Consider the following 23,910-nt stretch of genomic DNA (forward strand, 5'->3'; position numbering starts at 1 on the left):
TGTTAAATTATTCAAGGTCATATCCAGTAAGGGTAATAGCCTTGGTTAAATAAAACATAGCCTGAAATGGAACAATTAATATGTGAACAAACTAAATCGTTGATTGTCGATTGATTTAGTAAGTTGCTAAGGGCTTGGCTTTACCATCCACACAAATGTATGGTGACCTAAAATACCAAGGACTGAGAGAAGGAAATAACCACAGAACAAACAAGATGCTGATTAACACATCATCCTTTCCATCCCAAATAAAGATTTCCATTTATGTGTTAGTCAGCTTTTTGTCGCTGTGACCAAAATACCTGATAAGAACAACTTAAAGAAGGAAAGATCTATTTTGGCTCATGGTTTCAGAGGATTTAGTCTGTGGTCAGCTAGCTCCATGAGAAGAACATCATGGTGGAAGGACATGGGCAAGAAAGCTGCCCAACTCATGCGGGTGGGAAGCAGAGAGAGAGGGAAGGGACCAGGGTGAAGATGAACCCTTCAAGGGCATTTTCCTCAGTGCTGTACCTCTTCCAGCTGGGTCCCACCTCCCAGTAGCCCATTCAGTTATCAATGGATTAATCCACATGGATTTGGATTAATGAATCGATGGGGTCAGAGGCCCTCAAGATCTAATCATTGCCTAAAAGCCTCGCCTCTGAACCATGCTGTATTGGGTACCATACTTTCAACACATGAGCTTTCGGGGACACTCCAGATCTAAACCATAATGATTTATATCACTCATATAATTCAAAAGCTCAAAAGAGAAAATATTAATTAATAATTTTCTATGAATAAATTCTGACTGGTCCCTGATTAATATTATGGAAACACTAGAATTAATTCCAGTGGAGTGGTTTTTCCCAGATGCTGAATTTCAAGGTATGCAAATTCCAAGTTCAACACCAATAGATGGAATCATCAGACCACTGGGTATTAGTCTCAACTCTGGATGACCAGTTATCCCCTATGTTATTTCTATTCACTGCTGGAGTTTTAGTTAAACTCTTAAATGGTTTCACGTTTAGGTATTTCTCTCTTTCCTAATTTAACAAGCCTCTCGATTTGGGGTCGGAGTTTGCAAGGTAATTACCATAGAGTGGATGCATGATTTCATTTTTTTCAGGGACCATTCTGGATCCCTATGTGTCCTCACTCCACTCTACTGTTCTGTGCCAGCAAGACCTGTGACACTGTTCTTGACACCGACTCTTTCCTCTAAGCATCACAAAGCATATTGCCAAAAAGTAATTCTGGTGGGATTGTTACCAACAATTTCTTGGTTCCTCCAAAAAAGGGGAGACCCCCCCCCCGCTAAAGTAGGACTTTTTTCTATTTGGTGTTGCAACAGTCAAAAACCTGGACCAAACTCTGAGTGCCAATGGCCCAAGTTTATTCAATAGTCAGAGAATGGAGAAGTGGAAGCCCAGGTTTCAAGTTAGCTTCTCATCCTGTTGCGCGTTGGGAGGTTGTAGACATAGGGTAAAGGAAATGAGGGGGAGGGATAGGCTAACAAAGGTGAGGAATATTCATATCTTTTCCTGGAACAGTTGGAGATGCCTCCCCAACTCAGATATAATCCTTTTGCACTCCTTTTATGGTTTGGTACTTTCCATCATGGCGGCCGTGTCAATCAGTCTGGAATTTAGGTTACTATGTGGTTAGAGGTGGTCTGGAGGTCACTCTGGCTGCAGCCATCCTAGATCCAGCCAGTTTGGGTTAATTAACCTGGAGAGGATCTTCTGGCCTTCCAGCATCCTGTCCTCAAGGATAAGCAGGACAAGGATTAGGGCCCAGTAGAAATTCAGCTTGGTCACATAGGCAGTATACTGAGCAACAGGATCAACTTCAACTGACACAAGCTGAAGTCAAAACTAGACTGGCAATGTGCTAGAAGTTAGATTGCAGTCTGCAGTTCTTTAATCATCACTTAAGCATTCACATCCCTGCTTTTATAATTCTCTTTGGGAGTACTTCAAAATCCCCTGAGTGCTATTGGAATATTTTTCTCTTGACCTAGAAAGAGGAAACTATAATAGATTTCCTGATGAATTAACTTCCCCCAAAAAGAACTGTTTGGTAAATATAATTATTTAACAACATCTGTATTATCATTTTCACTGAGAAAAATATGTTAAAATGAAAACGCCAAGTTTTACCTTGCCTAGTGCTTCTGTAGATGGAGCTCATTCTGAGCTTATTTACCTTTCAAATGGCCTGAGAGTAGAAAGCCTACACCAACTCATTTATATCATCTGCACAAATAGTCACTGGTCCAAGTTTAAAAACAATATACACTTAATTTAATAAAATGGAAAAAGCAGCTTCCAGTGCTAGCACTATAGTTCATTCTATGAGAATTTAGTTGGAATACTTTAATGTTCAGTAAGAGGACATAGCAGAAAAAAATGGGCAACTTTGCAAAACTGGGTTCTCTGAGTTAAATATAATGACTGTACTTTTTAAATCTTTCATTCAATATCTTACTTCCTGGTTCATTTTCAGAAAGACTCTCAAAAGGCTTTAGACTCCCTCATCTTCTGATATGTCTATACAGGTACTTCCATGTAGAAGAAACAAGTTGTCATTAAATTAATAGCATTTAGTTGTGTCCTTTTTTTACTAATAGCTACTAGAACTATATGTTACCCAAATAACAATTCATCTAACTTAAAATAAATCTAGATAATAACAAGCTTTTCACGCAGTTTACAGAAAGTACTTAATTCCACAAAGGTCAGTGGATCGGTTCCATCAGTCATGCCTTGTGGTAGTTAACAAGAGCATGTTTATCACTGTAAATGCTAGAATGTTGCTTTTTTCATTCATCATTTCAACTACTTGCTTAGTTTGGCATAACAAAGCACTGGTTTAAAATGTAGCACCGAGTTTCCCTTCTGATTTAAAAGCTGTGTGCATCTCTGACAGTTTTGAGCAATGCTTTTTATGGCTTTGTTTACCTTGTTCTAAAATGAAACAACAATTCATTTTTCATAAATAGGCTGAGGAGACTTTGCAGCAAATATTTTTTTCTTTGAAATAAATTTAAAAGATGTTTTGAGATGTATTTATAAGTTTTGGGGGGTACCAGGGATTGCACCCAGGGGCACTTAACCACTGAGCCACATCCCCATTCCTTTTCCATTTTTTTTATTTTTGAAACAAGGTCTTGCTAATTTTCTTAGGGCCTCACTAAGTTGCTGACACTGGCTTTGAACTTGCAATCCTCCTGCCTCAGCCTCTACAACTGGGATATTTCTTAAGTAGCAAAAGGAAAATATCCCCCAAAGTTTTGCCTTCTGACATCTAGTAGAAAGATCAGATCCATTCCATAAGCAAATGACAAACTCCTGAAAGTCATAATTTGTATCCTTTTCTGAATGTATAATTTTTCAGATGTTAGATTTTAGGGACTTCTTTCCCATCACATTGAAAGAACACAAGTCATTGTTTTAGAACTAGAAAGTATGTTAGCTTTTGAACTAATGAATTTTATGCTTAAAAGTACTAATTTTGAAGTGGCCTACTTTCTTTTTTTTTTTTTTTTTGCGATGCTGGGGATTGAACCCAGGGCCTTGTGCTTGCGAGGCAGGCACTCTACCAACTGAGCTGTATCCCCAGCCCCTTCAACTGGCCTACTTTTAATTTTGAGTTAACTGTGTTTGGAATTTACTTACCAACTATGGAAGGGCTACAGGATAGATGGCAGTGATAAGGGACAGACAGACATGAGTGGTGGGAACACAAGGTTAAGGGAATAATTCTTCAAACTGGGTCCACTGTGCTGATGCCCAAAGACTTTTCTTTTGAAGAGCAATTTACCTGCAGCCCTGCCTGGCTTAAGTTCACAGGACATGTTCCATTTCTCCGCAAACTACCTGTTATCTGAAGGAGAAATGCAGGCCTCAAAATGCTGATAAGAACACAAGTTACCCTGGGGGACAGCTTTTGTGACTCGACACAGACCAGATCCCAAAACTCAGGAGATAAGGATAATTCTCCATTCAAAATCTGTAAGAACAAGTTCCACTTAGAACCCATCAGCATGGGCCAAGGTGACCTAGAGTTGCCATAGCAGTGGGGATTCAAAAGTGATGTCATCCTACTGTCAATCAAAAGTCAAGAGGTGGACCTGGATGGGACTCTCTGGAAACTTCCCTGGGACCCCTAATAAAACTAGAGGGCAGGAAAAGTACGTGGTCCCTTTCCTCTCTGAGAGGACCCCGTCTCTCCTCTGAGAGTGTCCCCCTTCCCCTGTCCTATCCCTTCTAAAAACCCATGCCTGTTACTCAGAGCAACATGTCTGATATCTATCTGATTTGATCACAAGGATCAGGGGATTTTTTTTTTTTTTTTGGTGTGTGTGTAGTGGGGTCCTTCATGCTGCCTCAGTTTTTCGGAAGACCCTAGGCCTGTAACAGCAAAAGACTCTAGTTTCTGGTCTAGACTCTATCATTAATTTTTAAGGAAATAACTAGTTTTTTAGAAAATATTTAAACTCTTTTGCCCCCAATTCTCACAACTATAAAACTAGATAAGACAGCCTTCAAATCTTCTAAGTCTACGACGAATCTATGATCTCATAATCCAAAGGAAGTAACCCAATATGCTGAGATGGTTTCAATTCAGAAGAAACACTCATGAATTACTATTAACTACCAGGAGGAATAACGGCTCATGGTAAGGTCTCAGAAAGCACAGCTGTACCTGATGGTAAAGGGCGTCTTTACATATTCATTAATTAAGACTTATCTTTCTTCCTTAATTTCCCCAGGGTATTACATACAATGGCAATTGAATTTATTTTCAATGATATATCCTTTCTCTTTGGGAATTGTTTTTTCTTAAATATGATAAGGTTACTTTTACTAAAAAAAAAAAAGTGAAATGATACTTACATTTTTATTATATTTTTATCTCCTAAAAATTTTATGAAAAGAAAAAAATGTGGGTATCTACCTACCACACAATATGTATGCTAAAATTACTTATAGGCATAATACTTTGTGTTCAGTTACACTATCATCGAGGAGTCTCAAAATTTTTAATATTTATATGTATCTATACATTGGGAAACAGGCCTAGGATAATGATAGGATCAACTTATGAAGTACACAGTCATGGCTGAGCAGATCAGAGATGGAATTCCTTACTACCTTTCCACTGAGAGCACACCACTATTACCTTCCCTATCTCTTGACATTTTACTTTGATATATTTCTAAACACCTTTAGAGTGTCACAGGAGAAGAGGTGTCTCAGAAGAAGGGTTCAAGGAGTTCCCAGAGAGAAGGGGGAACTTAACTCAGGATCAGTGGGGTTCTTGGCTTGTGTGACAGAATTCTGGCACATGCCAGTCAGGCATAGACAAGAGGTTTATCAAGGGAGAATAGGGGCGAACTCAAGACAAAGACACCTTTGCGGGTAAAGCAAGGAACACCTGCTCAGGGGAGAACATGGGTGTGAGAGATGCCATTTTGGCAGCTCCCAGCTCTTCTTTTAAAGGAAATTTGGTTATGGGCGGGAATGGAAAGCTGTGTAGGAATATCAGTCCTGTGGTCTCAAGATGGTTTCCGGTGGTCTGATCAAACTTAGGATCCTTAGGCAGACATCTTCATTATCTGATCAGTAGCTAGTACAGGAAAGACCCCTAAATTATAGGTTCTTCAAGATACGCATCTCTCTTAATCTATTTTTTGGGGGGAATAACAGTGCGCAGGTAGATTTCCAGATTTCTCAGAGATTTGGGACTAATAGGCCTTGGAAGGAAACAGGATTAGGGAGTAAGAGACCCGGAAAAGAATGCAGATTTTTTTTTTAATGAAAATCCTTTATTCCCTGTCCTTCCTATACGTCTCCTTTCCATTTGTTATTCTTTCTACCCTACCTTAAGAATAGTAACAAAAAAAGCAAAATTGCAAGCAAAACCTGAGAATAACATGGGTATAAAATAAGACAAGTGGCATATTATAATGTCCTTCATATAACATTTCTGGAACAAATTCAAAGGAAATACAGGGAGGACCCCTACAGATAAGTAAAGGATAAGTAATCATAGCTTATTAACAGGCTGTTCAAAGATGAGGAAAACAAGTCTCATAAATCCATTTTAATAGCTCAGAACCATGAATAATAAAAGAAATACAAACTGACACTGGAAGAGACACCTTCTTTAACATGTCAAAGAAGAAAAGACTTTAAAGAAGGATAGTCCTCAATGAGAGGACATGATGAGATAGTCATTATCATATTCTGCTGGAGGGAACCAACTTACTAACTTTCTTTCTTTCTTCCTGTTACCAGGGATTGAACCCAGTGCCTTATATATGCTAAGCACACACTCTTACACTGGGCTGCACCCCCAGCCCAAGCTGGAGGAAATTAAAGTGATTAAATTCTTTTCTGGAAAGCATTTGGGGATATGATGTGTATGAAGTGTCTTAAAGATGTTTCATATAGTTTGGCCCAGTAATTCCCCTTCTAGGAATGCATCCAAAATGCACATATATATGCAGACGTTTTCATTACAAATATTATTTATAATAGCAGAGGGGGGGAGTTTAAATGTTCGAGAACAAAAGAATCATTAAATATACAGAAAGTCACGCAGTCTCCCATATGATTTAAGAAGTGTTTTCAAAGACACACGAAAAGTTCAATGCAATAGCACTAGAGATGGGAGCAAGTTATTGCAAAGCCATCTACACAATCTGATCTTCAGTATTAAGAGAGATCACAGACCTAAACATAAAAACTAAAACCATAGATCTTCTCAAAGAAGATACAGGAGACTGTTTTCACAAAGTGGCATGGTCAAAGATTGCATAGGCAGAACACAGAAAATGATTATCATAGAAGAAAATTTTGATAAATTAAACATTGTCAGATTTAAAACTTGTGCTCATCAAGAGATAGCATTATGAAAAAACTAGGCAAGCCATAGACATATGGAAAATGTCACAAATCATAAGTCTGAAAAAGAACTTATATCTAGAACACATAATGAATTGCTACCACCTAACAACAACAATAATAATAAACTGAAAATAGGAAAAGACACAGCAGACACTTCACAGAGGAAAATATATAAATGACCAATAAGTACATTTTTAAAATGTTCCATATCATTAGTCAGAGAAATGTCAGCTAAAATTCCAATGAGATATGACACAATCACAGAATGGCTAAATATACAGGTATTCTTTGACTCAGTAACTTTACTCCTAGGCATTTGCCCAAGAGAAATCAGACTATGTCTACCAAAAACATTGTTTAAGAATGTTCATAGCACTACTAGTCACAATAGCCAAAAACTGGAATAAATTCAAATGTCCATCAACATAAGAATGAACAAATTATGATATATTCATACACTGGAATACTACTGAGCACTGAAAAGGAATGAATTACCCACATAACAATAGGAAAGGACTCAAAGATATGACATCAAGTAAAAGAAACAAAACAGACATCATGCAGAGTTATTTCATTTACATGAATTTCTAAAACAGACAACATAAGGTTAAAAAAAAAAAAAAGAGTGTTTGCCTCAAAGATGGGAAGAAGAGGATTAGGATGTTTAGGGAGAGGCAAGAATTTTCTGAGTAGATTAAAATGTTCCCTATCATGCTGGAATGCATGGATTAGACTCCAGAGCTGCCATAACAAAATACCATAGACCAGGTGGCTTAAACAACAGAAATTCATTTCTTACAGTGTTGGAAGCTAGAAAGTCCAAGGTCAAGGTGCTGGAAAGGCAGGTTTCACTCTGAGGTCTCCTCTCTTAGCTTATAGGTGGCTGCCATTACTTTGGGCGCACATAACTCTTTCTTTGGGCAGGCAGAGAGAGAGAGAGAAGTCTGATTCTTTTCCTCCTCTTATAAGGACACAGACCAAATTGAAACCAGAGCTTGAAGTGAAACTAAATTCTCTGCTTCTGCTGGTGGCTGGAATCTGTACAAATTGCAGGCCTCCCCAATTTCTTTCTAAGTTCCTGTCTTGCAAATTCAAAGAATGAAATCCACAGACAATAATGAAAGGCAAGAATAAACGGGATAGGATTTATTTAAGTGAGAAAAAAAAAGAGATAGAACTCCTGCAATGTGAGAGGGGGATGTGACAGCAGGTTTTCCTACTTAAATGTTCTAGTCTAGAGGCTTATACAGCTCTCTGGGTAGAGGCATTGATCAAAATCCAGGCTAGACAGATACTGGAAAAGTGTTAAGACGACTGGTTAAAACCCTTTGTTAACAGGTATTGAAAAAGTACCAAGGCTATTGTCTTGTCTGCAACCTTCTCATTGTCTGTGTCCTTTAGCCCTTGAGTTTGAACTTTTCTGTCAGGCCTATTCCAGTCTGCCCCAATTCCCATTTTTCTCAATGCTCTGGGACAAAGGAGTTGACTGAAATGTTGGAATGTTTCTACAGGTTAACCTCATTGAGTAGTCTTTACATTCGGGGGAAAAAAAACCCCTTAATTGGGGTCCATTACCCTGACTGCCTGACCATTTTACTAACTATTCTTACTTAATATCTGTTAAGGCTCTGTCCTTATGACCTCACTTAGACTTAATTACCTCCCTGTAGGCAAAGGCTCTGTCTCCAAAGACATGCTGGGAGCTAAGGCTTCAGTATGTGAATTTGGGAGGTGACACAGTTTAGTCCATAATAGCACGGTTATATAAATAAATCCATTTGCTGACATTGCGTAGTTAAGATTTGTCTTTTCAAAGCTTGTAAATTTTACCTTGAAATTTCTGTTAAAAGATAATGAGTTGAGGATTAGAAAATCGTAGAGGAATAAATAGTAATTAGTTGAAATAATCCTTAGAGTAGTGAATGATTTTGAACTTGGGTGATATGTACATGCAGATTCATTTTTCTAACTACTTTGTAAGTCATTCCATTTACTTTGTATATGTTTAAAATTTTTTATAGTGAAATGTCTGATAAGCAAAAAAATAAAATAAAAATGGCATGCATCAGTGAACAATACTTTGCAGATATAAAAAGTCCACATGACATTCTCCAGATTTGAACTCTGTCTGTATTGTGTGTCTTAGGTAGGTCACTTTCTGGGCTTAATTTATTCATTGTTATGATCTGGATCTGAAATGTCCCTTAAAGGCATTGTGCTAAAGATTTGGTCACCAACCTGTGGTACTACTAAGAACTGGTAAAAACTGTAGGAGGTAAAGCCTAGTGGAAGGAAATAGATCACTAAGGTCATGCCCTCTCCCTCTCCCCTTTCCTCTTTCTGCTTCCAGGTCACCATGAGGTGAGAAGTTTTGCTCAACCATACGCTGCCCACCATGATGCTCTGCCTCACCACAAACCTATAGTGATGGAGCCATTTCAGTTATAAACTGAAACCTCTGAAATCATAAGCCAAAGTAAATCTTTCCTTCTTTAAGTTGTTTTTCTCAGGTATTTGGTCATAGTGATGGAAAGCTAACAGACTCATCTAGGGAATGTGTTCTTTATGTAGACATACATATTAAGTGCTCTTCAGGTACAAGATGCTAGGCACTATAGTGGTTTTAGTCTACATGATCACCAAAGTCCTATTTCACCTGTAAACTCTGTAATCAGTTCTAGGTCATAAACACGGGTCACCCTCTCTTTTCCTATATATATTGGTCATGACTTCTTACCTTTATATCTGGGGCTTACTGTTCCTACTTGTAAAGAAAAGGTTCAATGGGCCACGGCAATTCATCTTTTGGCAGGTTTATTTTCTACTAAAGTCTTTTGACTACTAAGATTTCTGAAAGATTAACATGTTTAAGAAAATAGATGACAATATGGAAAATTTTATGAAAGGAAAGGGTTCTATTTCAAGGAATTAAATTAAAATTCCAGTATAAATAAGCAAATATTACCAAATGAACAAATTCAATATAAGAAGTCAATAGACGATTCTAAAGACAAACTCAAATATGTATTAGTGAAAGTGAAGATATTTCATAATAAAATATGCATACCAAAGTACAGTGAGAACAGAAAATGCAGAAAACAGATGAGACATAATAATAAAGTGAAAATGTCAAACATACTTTTAATCAAAGAACCAAGTCAGGAAGATATTTTAAAAATTGGGCAAAAACAATATTTGGAGAGGGAATGGCTAAGAATTTGCAAAAATTATTCACCTAAGATATCAAGCCTTAGGCTAAAGAAACTCTAAAATCTCAAGCAGGATATAAAATAGCCTAGTCAAACTGCTTAAAGTGAAAGATAAAGAGGAAATCAAACAATAGCCAGAAGAAAAAGTGCAACATTATCTTCAAGCACTGGACAGTGGGACTGATAGTTGACTATTAAACAGAAGCAATGAAAGGATGGAATGCTTTCATATTTAAAATGCTAAAAGAAGAAACTGCAGTCCAGAATCCCACAGTCAGCAAAAATACCCTCCAGGAAAAAAATTATATATATGAAGAAATAAAGAGGTTAGGACAATTTTTTTTTTTTTAAATAGGTGACTTTTTTTTTTTTTTTTTTTGAGGTGCTAGGAATTGAACCTAGGGCCTTTGTGTTTCCAAGGCAAGCACTCTATCAACTGAGCTACATCCCCAGCCCAGGGCAAGTGGACTTTTACTGAAAGAAAATGCTATAGGAAATTTTCAGATAAATAAGAATGACCCCAGTGGGACCAGGGAAATGCAGCAAAGCATGAACAGCCACAGAAAGGATGAAATGGGCATATATATGAGTGATTATTGACTATATTAAAATAATCTTTTCTGAAAGGGTTAGAAACAAGTATACTATTAAAATGTCTAACAAAAATTGAAGGTAAACAAAGTTTAAGTTTTTAAATTCTTACATTATCTGAGAAATGCTAAAAGTTTTAACTCATGACAAACTAATAAACCCAAGGATACAGGTGGAACTACTTAGAGTAACCACTAAAGGATTAAAACATTAATGTGTAACAAGCTAACATGGAGAGGTGAAATACTATTTTTAAATTCTTGATTAATCTAAATGAAGGTAAGATTCATATTTTTTTTCTTTCTTCCTTTTAAATGGAAGCAGAACCCCAACATCTGTTGGCTAGAGGTCTACTTTTGCCATAAGTCAAAAAGTATTGATAATATGTAATATGTTGTACATATATACAATTGTATATATGTGTGTAACAAAACATATATATGGTTTATGTAACTATTGTATTTAAATTCATGAAGTCACAGAGGAAAAATAATATATAGGAATTCTTTGTAAGGAAAGAAAAGTAATTTCGAAAACATAGCTAGTGCTGAGGAAGCCAATTGGCTTTAAGAAGCTGAAACATTCAGGATAATGTAAAGCAGAGGGAGAATGACAAAATTACTTTTTAGGAGATGATGGGAAGCCTGAAGTTTTATGTCTTCAGGTGAAGAAGGAGCTAATGTACTCAAAAGATGTTTGTTCCTACTCCAGGGAAATTGTATTTGATAGATGTGGTTTTATCCTCTGAGACCTCACCATAGCAATGTTCTGTAAAACCATACTGGAATTAAGAATTTTGATACCTATATTAACCAAATTGCCCATGTGAAGTTCAAAGAGGAGGTTTGTTCTTGAATATAACTGCAGCAAAATGTCTTAGAGAGGTTTTTCTGTCTGTATGGACACACGCACACGCACACACACGCGCTCTCTCTCTTTCTCTCTTTCTCTCACTGACATGAGTGGGAGTAACTAATTAATCAGATGCTTCACCTATTGAAATTTCAAGGTAACTGAAATGTCTCTGATGAAGAGCCACTGATATTTTTTAAGAAAACATATTAACACTTTGGATGGAAATTTTTAAGACCCATTATACCTCTCCATATATTTAAACCAAGTACGAACAAAATGATTTCTACATTTACTGACAACTAAGGAATCATTGTGAGCATGGATTGTTCCACTATCCTGCATTGTTCTCTGGGACAACAGGTTCACAGAAGGGGCTGGATTATTCCTTTTATTATTATTATTTTTTTTTTTTTTAATTCTCCTGATTTTTATAGTTTCCCTGCTCCCTACCTCGGGTGCAGGCCACCACTGCTGCTGTCACTACTGCCAGCTCTCCACCTGGTCCAGGTTTTTCTAATTTGTGTGAATTCAGAAGCCGACATGCAACACACAGTGCCTGGGACCTTCAGGGGAACCTTAGACCCTTCGTGAATGTGGGCCACTCAAAGCGCTTGGACTGTTAATGAAATCACCTTTCTCCTTGTCCACCCACAGGTTTCCGGTGGTACTTAACCCAGCTGGGGTTTCCCTATGAGTGAACTACGTGGAAATGGAACCATGTCCTTTGGTTTTTTAGTCATGATGCAGGTGATGTCAGAACCGACCTCTGTCTGAATTGACTCTTTTGCTCCATCAGGAAATCAGTCTGATTTTGTTCTCAGATGCAATCGGGATGGGTGGGGATCAAGGCAGAAAGGAGCAACCGCTGGCTGAGCCACTGCAGGGGTCCTGCTGGATAGAACTGAGGCACTCTGTGCCGCCTCATTTAATCCTCACAGCGGGTCCGTGTGGCACAATGTCGACTCCATTTTACAGCTAAGGAGGAAAAGACTGATAGAAGAAAGCCAGAGAAAGCAGAGAAGCAAAGAAACTTGTCAAAAGTCACACTAGAAAAATAGCAGGCAAACCCTGGGGTGTCTCCTTATTTCCTCCCTCTGTGTCAAAGCTTTGGAAAGTCTCGGGAATTGACTGGAAAGGACCAGTGCTGGGGAACGTACTAGGGTGGAGGCAGCTCCAACATTCCAGTAAAACTGCCGGGGCTGTTAAACTGCCCAGAGAGAAACAGGGGCATCATAACTTAAAATCCTCTAAAGGAAAAGTGAACGATCCTAAGTAATGAATCACATATATAGGAGAAAGAGCCATAATACATTTTCAGATGGATCTCAAATTTCTACCTAGGTGATATTTTTAAACTGCCCTGGAGGGAAAAGGTGGGTAACTGTCAAGGATCAAAATTAGCCTGTGTGAAACAGCGTGAGGCAAAGGCCGTGGACTTCAGTCTCTGGAAACTTTCTACTGACTGGGAATCGGGTAATTTGCACAAACTGACTTGGTGGCGCTGGTATGACCCTATTGGTAAGTCACAGTGTGACTTAATTAACTAACTTGGAAAACAAAGGGTATAAGGGAAAAGACGCAGCTACCCTGCTCTGGGAAAGATTAGAAGGAGGATTTGCACCAGGTATAATTTGAGCTGTAAAAGAATGTCCAGGGGCAGAAGTGCACTTGACAAGGAACAACATCAAAATGGGCAGGGGGCGAAGTCCAAGGGTGGAAGGATGGATTCAGATATCACTTGTGCACAGTCCTCAGGGCTAAGGATAGAGTCACTCAAAACCTGCATACACTGGAAGAAAAGCAGAGGACATAGTTTGAGGGCGACTACTGAGTCCCATGGGAATGGAGAAAACATTAATTATAGGGAATAAAAAGTGATTTGTGCTACACCCTGTTATTTTGTGCTACCAGTTAATGCTTTGTCAAGACCACAATAGTATCCTATTGTGGTTATGTTTCCTCCTCCATGAAAAATAACCCTTCCTTTCACTTTCAGGGTTGTGGGTTTTGTTTTGACTTAATTTGGTTTGTGAGTCTGTTATCATCTAATAAACTGATGTGTAGGAAACTATCAGATGCTGCTAAAAATAAACTGAAGAAGACTGTGTTTGAGGGAATTGATATTGTCAAAATAGCCATATATACAATGCAACCCCAATGACATTTCTCACAGAAATAGAAGATAACCTTAGATGTGTACAGAAACCCAAAAGACCCTGAATAGCTATGACCAGCTTAAAAAGGACAAAACTGGAGGCATCACACTGACCCATTTTAAAATCTGTTACAAAGCTATAGTAATCAAGACAGAATGGCACTGGTATAAAAACAGGAGTATAGACCAATTGAAAAGAATGGAGAGGGCAGAAATAAACCCACAAGTTTACAGCCAACTGACTTGTCACAGAGATGCCAAGAGCAGATAAGGAATAAATGGTGCTGGGAAAACTAAATATTCACATGCAGAAAGACTGAAATGGGATCTGATCTCACCCCATGTACAAAAATCAACTCAAACATAAAACCACTGGAAGGAAACACAGGGGTAGAGCTCCAGAACTCTGGTGTGGGCAATGGTTTTGGGGCTGGGGGTGGGAAGCACAAGCAATAAAAGCAGAAATAGACAAATGGGATTACATTAGATTATAATGCTTCTGCATAGAGAAGGAAACACTCAACAGAGAGGACATTTGCAAATGTGTATCTGAAAGGAATTGATGTCCAAAATATATAAGAAACTCAAACATCCCAATAGCAAGATAATGAAGAACCTCATCTGCAAAATGGGCTGGCCACCCGGACAGATATTACTCAAAAGAAGACACAAATGGTCAACGGGAATATGAAAAAAAGGTTCAATGTCACAGTTCATCAGGAAAATGCAAGTCAAAATCACAATGAGATTCCACTTCACATTTGTTGGACTGCTATTATCAAAGAGAGGAAAGGTAGGGGTTGGCGAGGATGTGGAGAAAAGGGTATCCTGGCATACTTTGATGGGGATGTAAATTAGTACAGCCATTATGGAAAACAGTGTGGAGCCTCCCCAGAAAGTTAAAAACAGAACTACCCTATGACCCAGCAATCCCACTACAGGGTATATATCCAAAGGAAATGAAAACCAGTATCTCAAGACATCTTCAGCATTATTCACCAAAGCTAAGAAACGGAATCAATCTAAATGTTCATCAAGGATGAATGGATACAAATGTGTGTGTGTGTGTGTATATATATCACCTTTTTGTGATACATGTATGCACACACACACACACACACACACACCATGGAATGCTGCTCAACTTTTGAAAAGAGGGAACTTCTGTCATTGTGACAAAATGGATAGAGCTAGAGGACATTATGCTAAGTGAAATAAGGAAAGTGCAGAAAGATAAATACAACATCTCACTTAAATGTGAGATCTATAAAAGAAGTCACAGAAGCAGAGAGTAGAATGGTGGTTATAGGGCTAGAGGCAAGGATGGGAGAATTGGAGAGATGCTGGTCAAAGAACACAACGTTTCAGTTAAACAGGAGGAATAAATCTAAGAGATCCATTGCACAACTTGGTACCTGTAGTTAATAACAATGTATTACATTCTAGAAAATTGCTAAGGGATTTTAAGTGTTCAAGTGTTCATACCACACACACACACACACACACACACACACACAAATGATAAGTATACAAAGTAATATATATATGTTAATTATATTGACTTAGCTGTTCTATGATGCATACATTTATCAAACCATCATGTTGTGCACAAAGATACACAATTTTGGTCAACTAAAAAATTTTTTATATAAAAAAGTTTGGCATTTCTTGCCTTCTTACCTTAGAATTTAACAAATCATCTACCATCATTATGAAGTGACTTGGCTCTGGTTTAAAATGGAATAGCCAGAAAACCAGTGAAGAGACACTATTTTTAGGACAATGATGTGTCCTTAAGGATGCAGATATCCCAGTGATTTCTGTGTCACAGAGAGTGCGAGAGAGGGTCAGTCTTGCTGGATTGTCAATCAAACCACCTTTCAGACTTCTGAGGTTTGACAAATTTTCTTTGAAGTCACCCTGTTAGGTTACTTAAAGAAGAGATTTTAGCTAACTGAAATAGTTTGTTTTTTGAATCCCCAAGGAATAAACCACAATCAATTCCAGTTTACTGATTTGGTTGTCCACAACTGCTATGAAATGAACTACTATTATCTCCCTTTTCAGATGAAAACTCACATTCAAGAAGTCAAAGAACTTACGAAAATCTTGCTAGAATCCAAGCAACTGAAAGTATATGACAACTTGATCCCTGTCCCTTCCTCTAGATCCCCACTCTGCTGTACCAGACCAATAGGATGCACCCACTTTGACCTGCCTAGCACGCACATACCTGGGCAGGAGTGTCAGCTTAGCTCCCATAACCCAAGGATGGATGTGTTGCTGGATAATCTGAGTTAATATGCTGAAAGTGTGTCCCCCTAGAATACACAATAAAATAGTGTTTCCATTGTTTTTATTCAACACTTATGGTAAATAGTACTCAGCTGTGTACTGAATTGGATCAATAGCCAAAGTTGGTTGAACCTTGTTCCTTGGGAAAATATGCTTCAAATACTAAATTAAAGTTTCTTAAATTGACTGCTAGAACATAACTCATTCATAAATTAGGGCTAAAACTCATCTTTTAAAAAGTCCTATCAAAGTTAAAAGAATCATTAAATTTTGTAACTCTGAATAAATCTAATCTAAAAGAGAAACTGTCCTGTTTTTAAAGTTAAATCTGGCCACATTAGCCTATGCATGACTTCTGAGGAAGTATGCTTTTTTTTTTTCCAACTGTAGATGTCAGTTGACTCTCTTCTCTGACTGATTTAATCAGGAAAAGACTCATTCTTTCTTAGATTTATACAGTAGCAAAGAGAAGTTCATTATCCTGTGTAGGAACTAAGTCCAGCTCCTCATCTGCTTCCTGGGCATTCAGTGTGGATAAGAAGAATGACAGTCACTTATGGCATCCTGAAGAGGGCGCTAATTACCAGATTTAGGATGGGTGACTCTACAGTAGAAATTAAACTTATATTCAACTTTACAACCGAACATGGGGTAAAGGTGGAGGGAGGCAAGATAAAAGTTCTGAATTTAAAAAACAAAGGAATACTCCTCAACACGTAAGAAATAAATAGTTTCTTGCAGCTCAGGGCTGTTTCTGCTCCAGAAAGACAGAATTGCTGCATTTGTCAAATATCCTATCTGTGCAATATGCTTTGTGTGGGGCCACAGGTGAATACATTGCTGTCATAATCTTAACAAAACACATTGCAGCTCTTTTTAAAGCTTAGTCTTCTGTACATCTACACATTTACTTAACCTAAGGTGGAACACCCCAGGACAACCCTAGGTTTAGAGAACATGCTTCAAGAGGCACAGACACTCCATAATTAAAATATTCTTTTGAAGACACAGAGACAGACCCACATAGAGTTATCTGATATTAGACAAAGGTGCCAAAAATATGTTAGAGAAAAGATAGCCTTTTTGACTAATGGTGGTGAGAATACTAGAAATTCATATGTAGAAGGAAATTTAACCTCTATCTCTAACCCTGCAGAAAGTCAACTCAAAATGGATTAAACACCTAGGACTTAGACCAGAACTCCTGCAAGAGCTAGAAGAAAATGTAGGTCCAACACTCCAACATGTTGGCTCAGGAACTGACTTCTTTAACAAGACTATTAAAGCACAAGAAGTAAAATTTAAAAATCAATAAATGGGATGGCATCAAATTTAAAAACTTCTTCACAGCAAAGAAAACAATTAAGATTGCGAAGAAAAAGCCTACAGAATGGAGAAAATCTTTATTACCTGCACCTCAGATAGCGCATTAATCTCCAGGATATATAAAGAACTGAAAAAATTTGACACCAAAAGCAAACCCAAATAGTAAATGGGCAAAGGAACTAAACAGACACTTCACAGAAGAAATATGAAAGGTGAACAAATACATGAAAAAAATGTTCAACATCTCTAGCAATGAGAGAAATGCAAATTAAAACTACACTGAGATTCTATCTCATTCCAGTCAGAATGACAATTATCAAGAATACAGGAAACAATAAGTGTTGGCGAGGATGTGGGGGAAAATGTACATTCATACATTGCTGGTGGGACTGCAAACTGGTGCAACCACTCTGGAAAGCAGTATGGAGATTCATGAAAAAACTAGGAATAAAAACACCATTAGACCCAACTACCCCACTTCTCAGTATACATCCAAAAGATTTAAAATCAGCATGCTACAGGTGATACAGTCACATCAACATTTATAAGCAGCTCAATTGACAAAGCTGTGGATCCAACCTAGGTGCCCTTCAATAGATGAATGGATAAAGAAATGTGGTATATATACACAATGGAGTATTACTCAGCCATAAAGACGAATGACTTTATGGCGTCTGTCAGTAAATGGATGGATCTGGACAGTCAGGCTAAGTGAAATAAGCCAGACCCAAAAAGTCCAAGGTTGAATGTTTCCCTAATATATGGAAGCGAATCCAAAATAAGTGAGAGAGGATAAAAAATAGAAGAAAGATCAGTGGAGTGATCAAAGTGTATTTTTTAATTTAGTGTCATGTAAATCCACAAGACACTAAATTAAAAAAAAAATACAAGTAAATAGTGGAAAAATCAGTAGAGTAGAGGGAAGGGAACAGGGAGAAGGAGGAGGGAGAGGAAGAAGAAGCACTGGGTACTAAATTAGAGCAAATTATATTCTATGCTTTTATAAGTATGTTAAAATGAATCCTATTGTTATGTATGACTAAAAAGAAATAATTTAAAAAACCATTCTCACTCCATTTCCCTGCTGACTGCATCTTTGTTTTATCCTCAAACCCACCTGGAAACTAAACTGCTCTCCTTCTCCATTTTACACAAACATATAGCCAATCACAGCAAGCTTTTGGATGTTTGTAAATTTATTGAAGATCTGGGAGCTTTGGGGGAGGTACTGTAAAGCAGTACCCAATCTCTTTTCCTTCTCCTTTACTGCTTTCTTTGATGTCTTCCCCTTCTCTAATCAAACTAATTCAATATGCCCCTCTATCAGTCAGGATGGGGTAGGCTATGCTGTGATACAAAACAGTCCCAACAACACGACTTAACCCAAATATTTATAGAGAAATAAACCCTTTGTTGACAAACTTTGAGATTATCTATAGAGATAATCTGAGCCTGTGCCTTACATTTATATTTTTTACACCATGAATAGTTATTCAAATACTAAAAATACTGTAATATGCCAAGGTGGACCTTTTTTAATGGTTCCCCGAAGGGGACTGTAAATATTATTTTGACCTAATGATTCTTAAATTAGCAATCACTTCAGAATCAGATGGGGATTTTTTAAATATTCAGATGCATGAAACTCACTCACAAATATTTTGATTTAGTGGATTTGATGTAGGTTACAAAACTCCAAATTTTTAACAGGCTTCACAGGTAATTCCAAAAAATGTCCAGGTTTAAGGACTACCCCTCTAGTTCAGGGATCAAGAAACTATGCCCCCAAGCCAAATCTGGCCCACCACCTATTTTTGTAAATAAAGTTTTACTGGAATGCAGACATGTAATTGTGTACTGTGTAGGGCTGACTTGGTACTATAATGGCAGAGTCGAATAATTGTGACAGAGACCATATGGCCCACAAAGACTGAAATATTTATTATCTGTTTCTTATTGAAAACTTGCAGAACCATGCTCTTGCCTGTTTCCTGACTGCTTTAGAGTCATGTTATTATTTGTGATGGGAACTAAGACAACATATATAATCATTAATGAAAATAACACCTGTGCTTAACTCTTTACCTCCATCATTTTATACAAATTACCGGTCACATTAATTTTTTCTGAGTTATGCTGACACCTATTGGTAGAAGTATTAAATCACAGGTGCTTAAACTAATCATTTCTCCTAAACAACTAATCTGCTGTCCTCTGTTGTTGAAATTAGAGTCATGCTTATGGGTTTTGTAGTAAGGACACTCAAGAAGTGAGAATTCACTTTGTACAAGAAGGACTAAATGACCTGTGAGAAGGTCAGCAATTTTAATGGGGTCCAGGAGCCCATCCTCTGCAGAGCTCCTAGATCTTTGAAGACTATAACTCAACATAGCATTTCCAATTAGGTCATTTATTTCAAGATGTTAGATTTTCTAGGAGACATTATTACCATTTGTGATGCCATGTCTATCTCTAAAGTTGAAATGTAATGCTATTGATAAGGTCAAAATCACATGTACCTTTCCTAAGGTGAACCATAATAAAATGAAAGACAGTTAAACAGGAATATGGATGCACAAAAACACCTCCAAGATGCTTACCAAGGGGACTGCACACATGTTGGTCAGGAGACAAATGGCAGAGATGAGACCTTTGGCTTGCAACCTTGATTACTGATTTAAAAAATAATAATGGCCAGACCCCAGCCCCTGGAGATTCTGATCTAAATGATCTGGGGTGAGGATCAGGCAGGTGTCTTCATTTTCGCAAGTTCTCCAGGTGACTGTCATGTGCAACCAAGGTTAAGAATCATTCTCCAATCTCTTCAGATCACTGGGATGGGGAGGCGCCATTTTACTCTGCCAGTTGTAATTCAGTAGGTCTGTGATGGCATCTGAGAAACTGATTCCTAACAAGCATCAAGGTGATGTTGATGGTGCTGTTTGTGGACCACACTTTGAGTAGCGAAGAATTAGATCATTCCTGATCACAATTTTGATGCAATCCCAGTGGTTCTGAGATCTTAAAGCACGTAAGTATTGCTTGAGAGCAAATTTTAAAGCTCCAGTCTCAGAAATTAAAATTTACAGTATTTCAATTTTTAATGAGTATCCCAAATAATTCTGATATTCATAGCCTGAGGACCAAACACACAGTGATACTTATTCTACAAGTTACATTTTTTAAAAAGGTAGCAGCACTGTTCATTCATCAAGTTACCCAGGTTAAATGTAGGGAAATTTTTTCTTGTTCCAGGTATAAGAAAATATTACTGCAAAATTCAGTGGCTTAAACTAATGGCAGTTTTATAATATCTCAAGATGTTGTGGATCAGGAGTTCAGGCAGAGGTTGGCTAAATGGTTCTGCTCCCTGTGGTGTATACTGAAGTCATTCATCATCCAGCTAGTGAATGGACCAGCCTAAAGAACCCAAGATGACTTTCTTTCATGTGTCTCACTAAGTGTGGCTGCAGGTTGAACTCAGCTGAGACGGTCACTAGGGATGCCTATACGTAACCCCTCCAGTCTGGCAGGCTGAGGATTGTAGGTTTCTTTACACAGTGGCTCAAAGCTCCCAGTGTTCCAAGATGCTAGAAGTGAAACTGCCATTCTCTCATGACCTCAGAAACTGTCACAGTGTCACTTCTGCTATAGTTTATTGGTCAAAGGCACTACAAGCTCAGATTCAAGGAGGAGTCATAAATAGGCTGGTTTTGTGGGCATGCAACCCTAGGAAGAACCCCACATGCCACCTCACAGGGTCCTACACTTGGTTTAACGATCTGCTATAGCATCTTGAAATTTTTCGTAATTTTTGACAGGGACATTACATTTTCATTTGGCACCATGTCCCACAAATTGTAGCCTGTCCTAGTCATAAGCGTCACCTTTCAATGGGAGGAATGTTAAAAAATATGTGTGGCCACCTTTAATCAGTCACAAACCACCTGCCAGAGATTTTATTCCTCATTGTATCTCTGTATTTAAAGTTACCCTTTCAAAATGCTAAGTGAGGTAGGTAGGTTAAATTTAGCATAAAGAAGGAAAATAGATAATGAGATTGAAGTTAGACTAAACTCTGTCATGTTTTAGGATTAGGAAAATACGTTGAAAACCAACCACACTACTGAACAGTTTACTAGCTAGCAATTTCAGCTAGTATCCTCTGCTAATCACTTTTGAGCTCACTCACTGGTTTGGTCACTTCGGCATTGACCAATGGTTATCCAGGTTCATACATAGTATACCTGATGAGAAAGACAACCAGTGATCACTATATAGGGGAACACTATCTAGGCTCTCAGTAAATCTAGATTTGTGTTTAAGGGCATCTGCCAAGCCACTTAAAAGTTAAGGACATCTGTGACAACCAGTCCATATGCTTTTTGAGAGCTGGAACCAAATTACTCTCTTTAGATACATCAGTCATTTGAACTATAATTTGTACTCAGGAAATACTCAAAAGCAACAAATGGCATAATAACAATAACAGCAATAACAGCAGCTACCCCAAACCCCAAATTGATAGAATGTAGATGCAATTAATGGAAAACAGTCAGGAAACCAGTAAGCACAGTGCTATGTACATAGTATGGAAAGATTATTGAATTACAATTGTTCATGTGATGATAAATTTTCAAATAGTATGATTATCAAGGAAATTTCCTAAGAGAAAGAATCGAGGGTTAGCAGAGAGTACTGAAAGGAAACAGAAATCACATTGGTATGAGAAATTAGAAAATTAGCCTGGCAGAGGTGGAGAAACATGTGTAGAAAAATGTTATTAGATTGATAAGAGGTGAGGAAAGAAGAGATACATTGCTTCAGGGCACTGAGTCCCACACTGCAGAATCTGAATTTACTCCACAAACTGTGAATAGTTAGTGTAGTTTTATCTTTTATTTGTTAGGGGAAACAGGTGAAGCCTTATCTATTATGCAAGAGTAATTATAGAAATCTTCAGCTGAGGCACATTCCAAAGGAGCTGTGGTAATAAGATGCAGGAACTTTTAAAGAATTGATCAGAAACCTACAGAATAATTCTTAAACCCCTGATTCACAGTGAGGGTACCGAAATTGGAAGTTAGAGATCAGAGAGAATTTGAAAAGGCAGGAGATTCTTAAGGTTCTATGATGGTGGAAAATTTCCCTTTCTCTCAGGAGACTACCAGAAGAACTTACTATGTTGTTATAGTCAGTTTTTTCATCGCTGTGACTAAACCAACTCGACCAGAACAACTGTAGAGGAAAAGTTAATTTGAGGGCTCATGGTTTCAGAGGTCTTAGTCTATAGAACGATGGCTCCATTCCTTGGGGCTCCAGGTGAGGCAGAGTATCATGGCGGAAGAGTGTGGCAGAGAGAAGCAGTTCACACGGTGATCCGGAAGCAAAGAGAGAGATTCCACTCTCCTGATACAAAACACATACCCCGTAGCCACATCCCCAATGAACCACTTCCTCCAGCCACATCCCACCTCCTCCAGTCACCACTCAGTTAATCCCATCAGGATTAATTAGCTGACCAGGTTAAGGCGATAACACAATCATTTCTCCTCCAAACCTTCTTACATTGTCTCACATGTGAGCTTTGAAGGACACCTCACATCCAAACCATAACATATGTTTTCCTTGAATTTTGGAGAACCCAATGACCTGAAGAAAATCTAAAAAGCCAGAGAATAGATGATTACTTTGAAGAAGGGAATGAAGGAGACGTTGTTTGGGGGTTAGAATTGGTCTGCATTCCCAGAGTGCTTTGAGGGAGAGCTGCGTTTATTATTGGGGTAGATGTGATGTCTGAAGGATTTGACCTCCAGCCACTGGAAGTGCTGCCAGCAGACAGCTCTCAGCTGTCAACCTCCATCAGCTAGAGAGAGAACTGAGACTGGCCTAGGTGGAAAGAGAAAGTTCCAGACACCCTCCCCTAAATTAGAACAATTCTGCATGGCCATCCCAGCTTCAAAACTTTCTGCAAGATTGGCCGAGGCCCCTATTGAGATCATAGCCCAGCTTCAACTTTTCCTTCTGTCCGTTTCTGCTTCTTTCTTTTCCTTTCCACAGATATTGATCCCAAGGGCACGCCCTAACAAACACCTTGCATGGTTGTCTCCATCTCAGAGTCTGCTTTTCAGAAAGCCAGAACCACCTGTGGATCACATGTGGGCCCTACCATTAAATGAGCCATCATAGATTATTTTAAAGTTGTTCAAGGAGGACCCAGAACCAATGAACAAAGGTTAATGGAGAGGATGCCTAAGGTATTACTGGATTCCTTACAGCTGGACTGAAACTGCATTGGCCCTGGTCAACAGAATTGAAGATTAAAAACTTCAAGCAACTGGGAGAGAGGTGGCAGGGTGGGTGGTATTTTAAAGGATTCACAAAATTGCCTAAGAAGGAAAGAGCCAGCTTTTTTTACCCAGTCCAAAAAGCACCAACATCCAGCCCACAAGTGACAAATACCACCTTTCCTGCCCCTATCTCGTCCTTTCCCTTCTACATTAGGTTCCAATCTGCAGAGTTTAGCTGGCAGAGGGGCAAGAGGCAAGAGCACAAAAGAGAATAATGAAGAAGATAG

The sequence above is a fragment of the Sciurus carolinensis genome, chromosome 9 (genome assembly GCF_902686445.1).
Source record: "Sciurus carolinensis chromosome 9, mSciCar1.2, whole genome shotgun sequence".
Taxonomy (NCBI): Eukaryota; Metazoa; Chordata; class Mammalia; order Rodentia; family Sciuridae; genus Sciurus; species Sciurus carolinensis.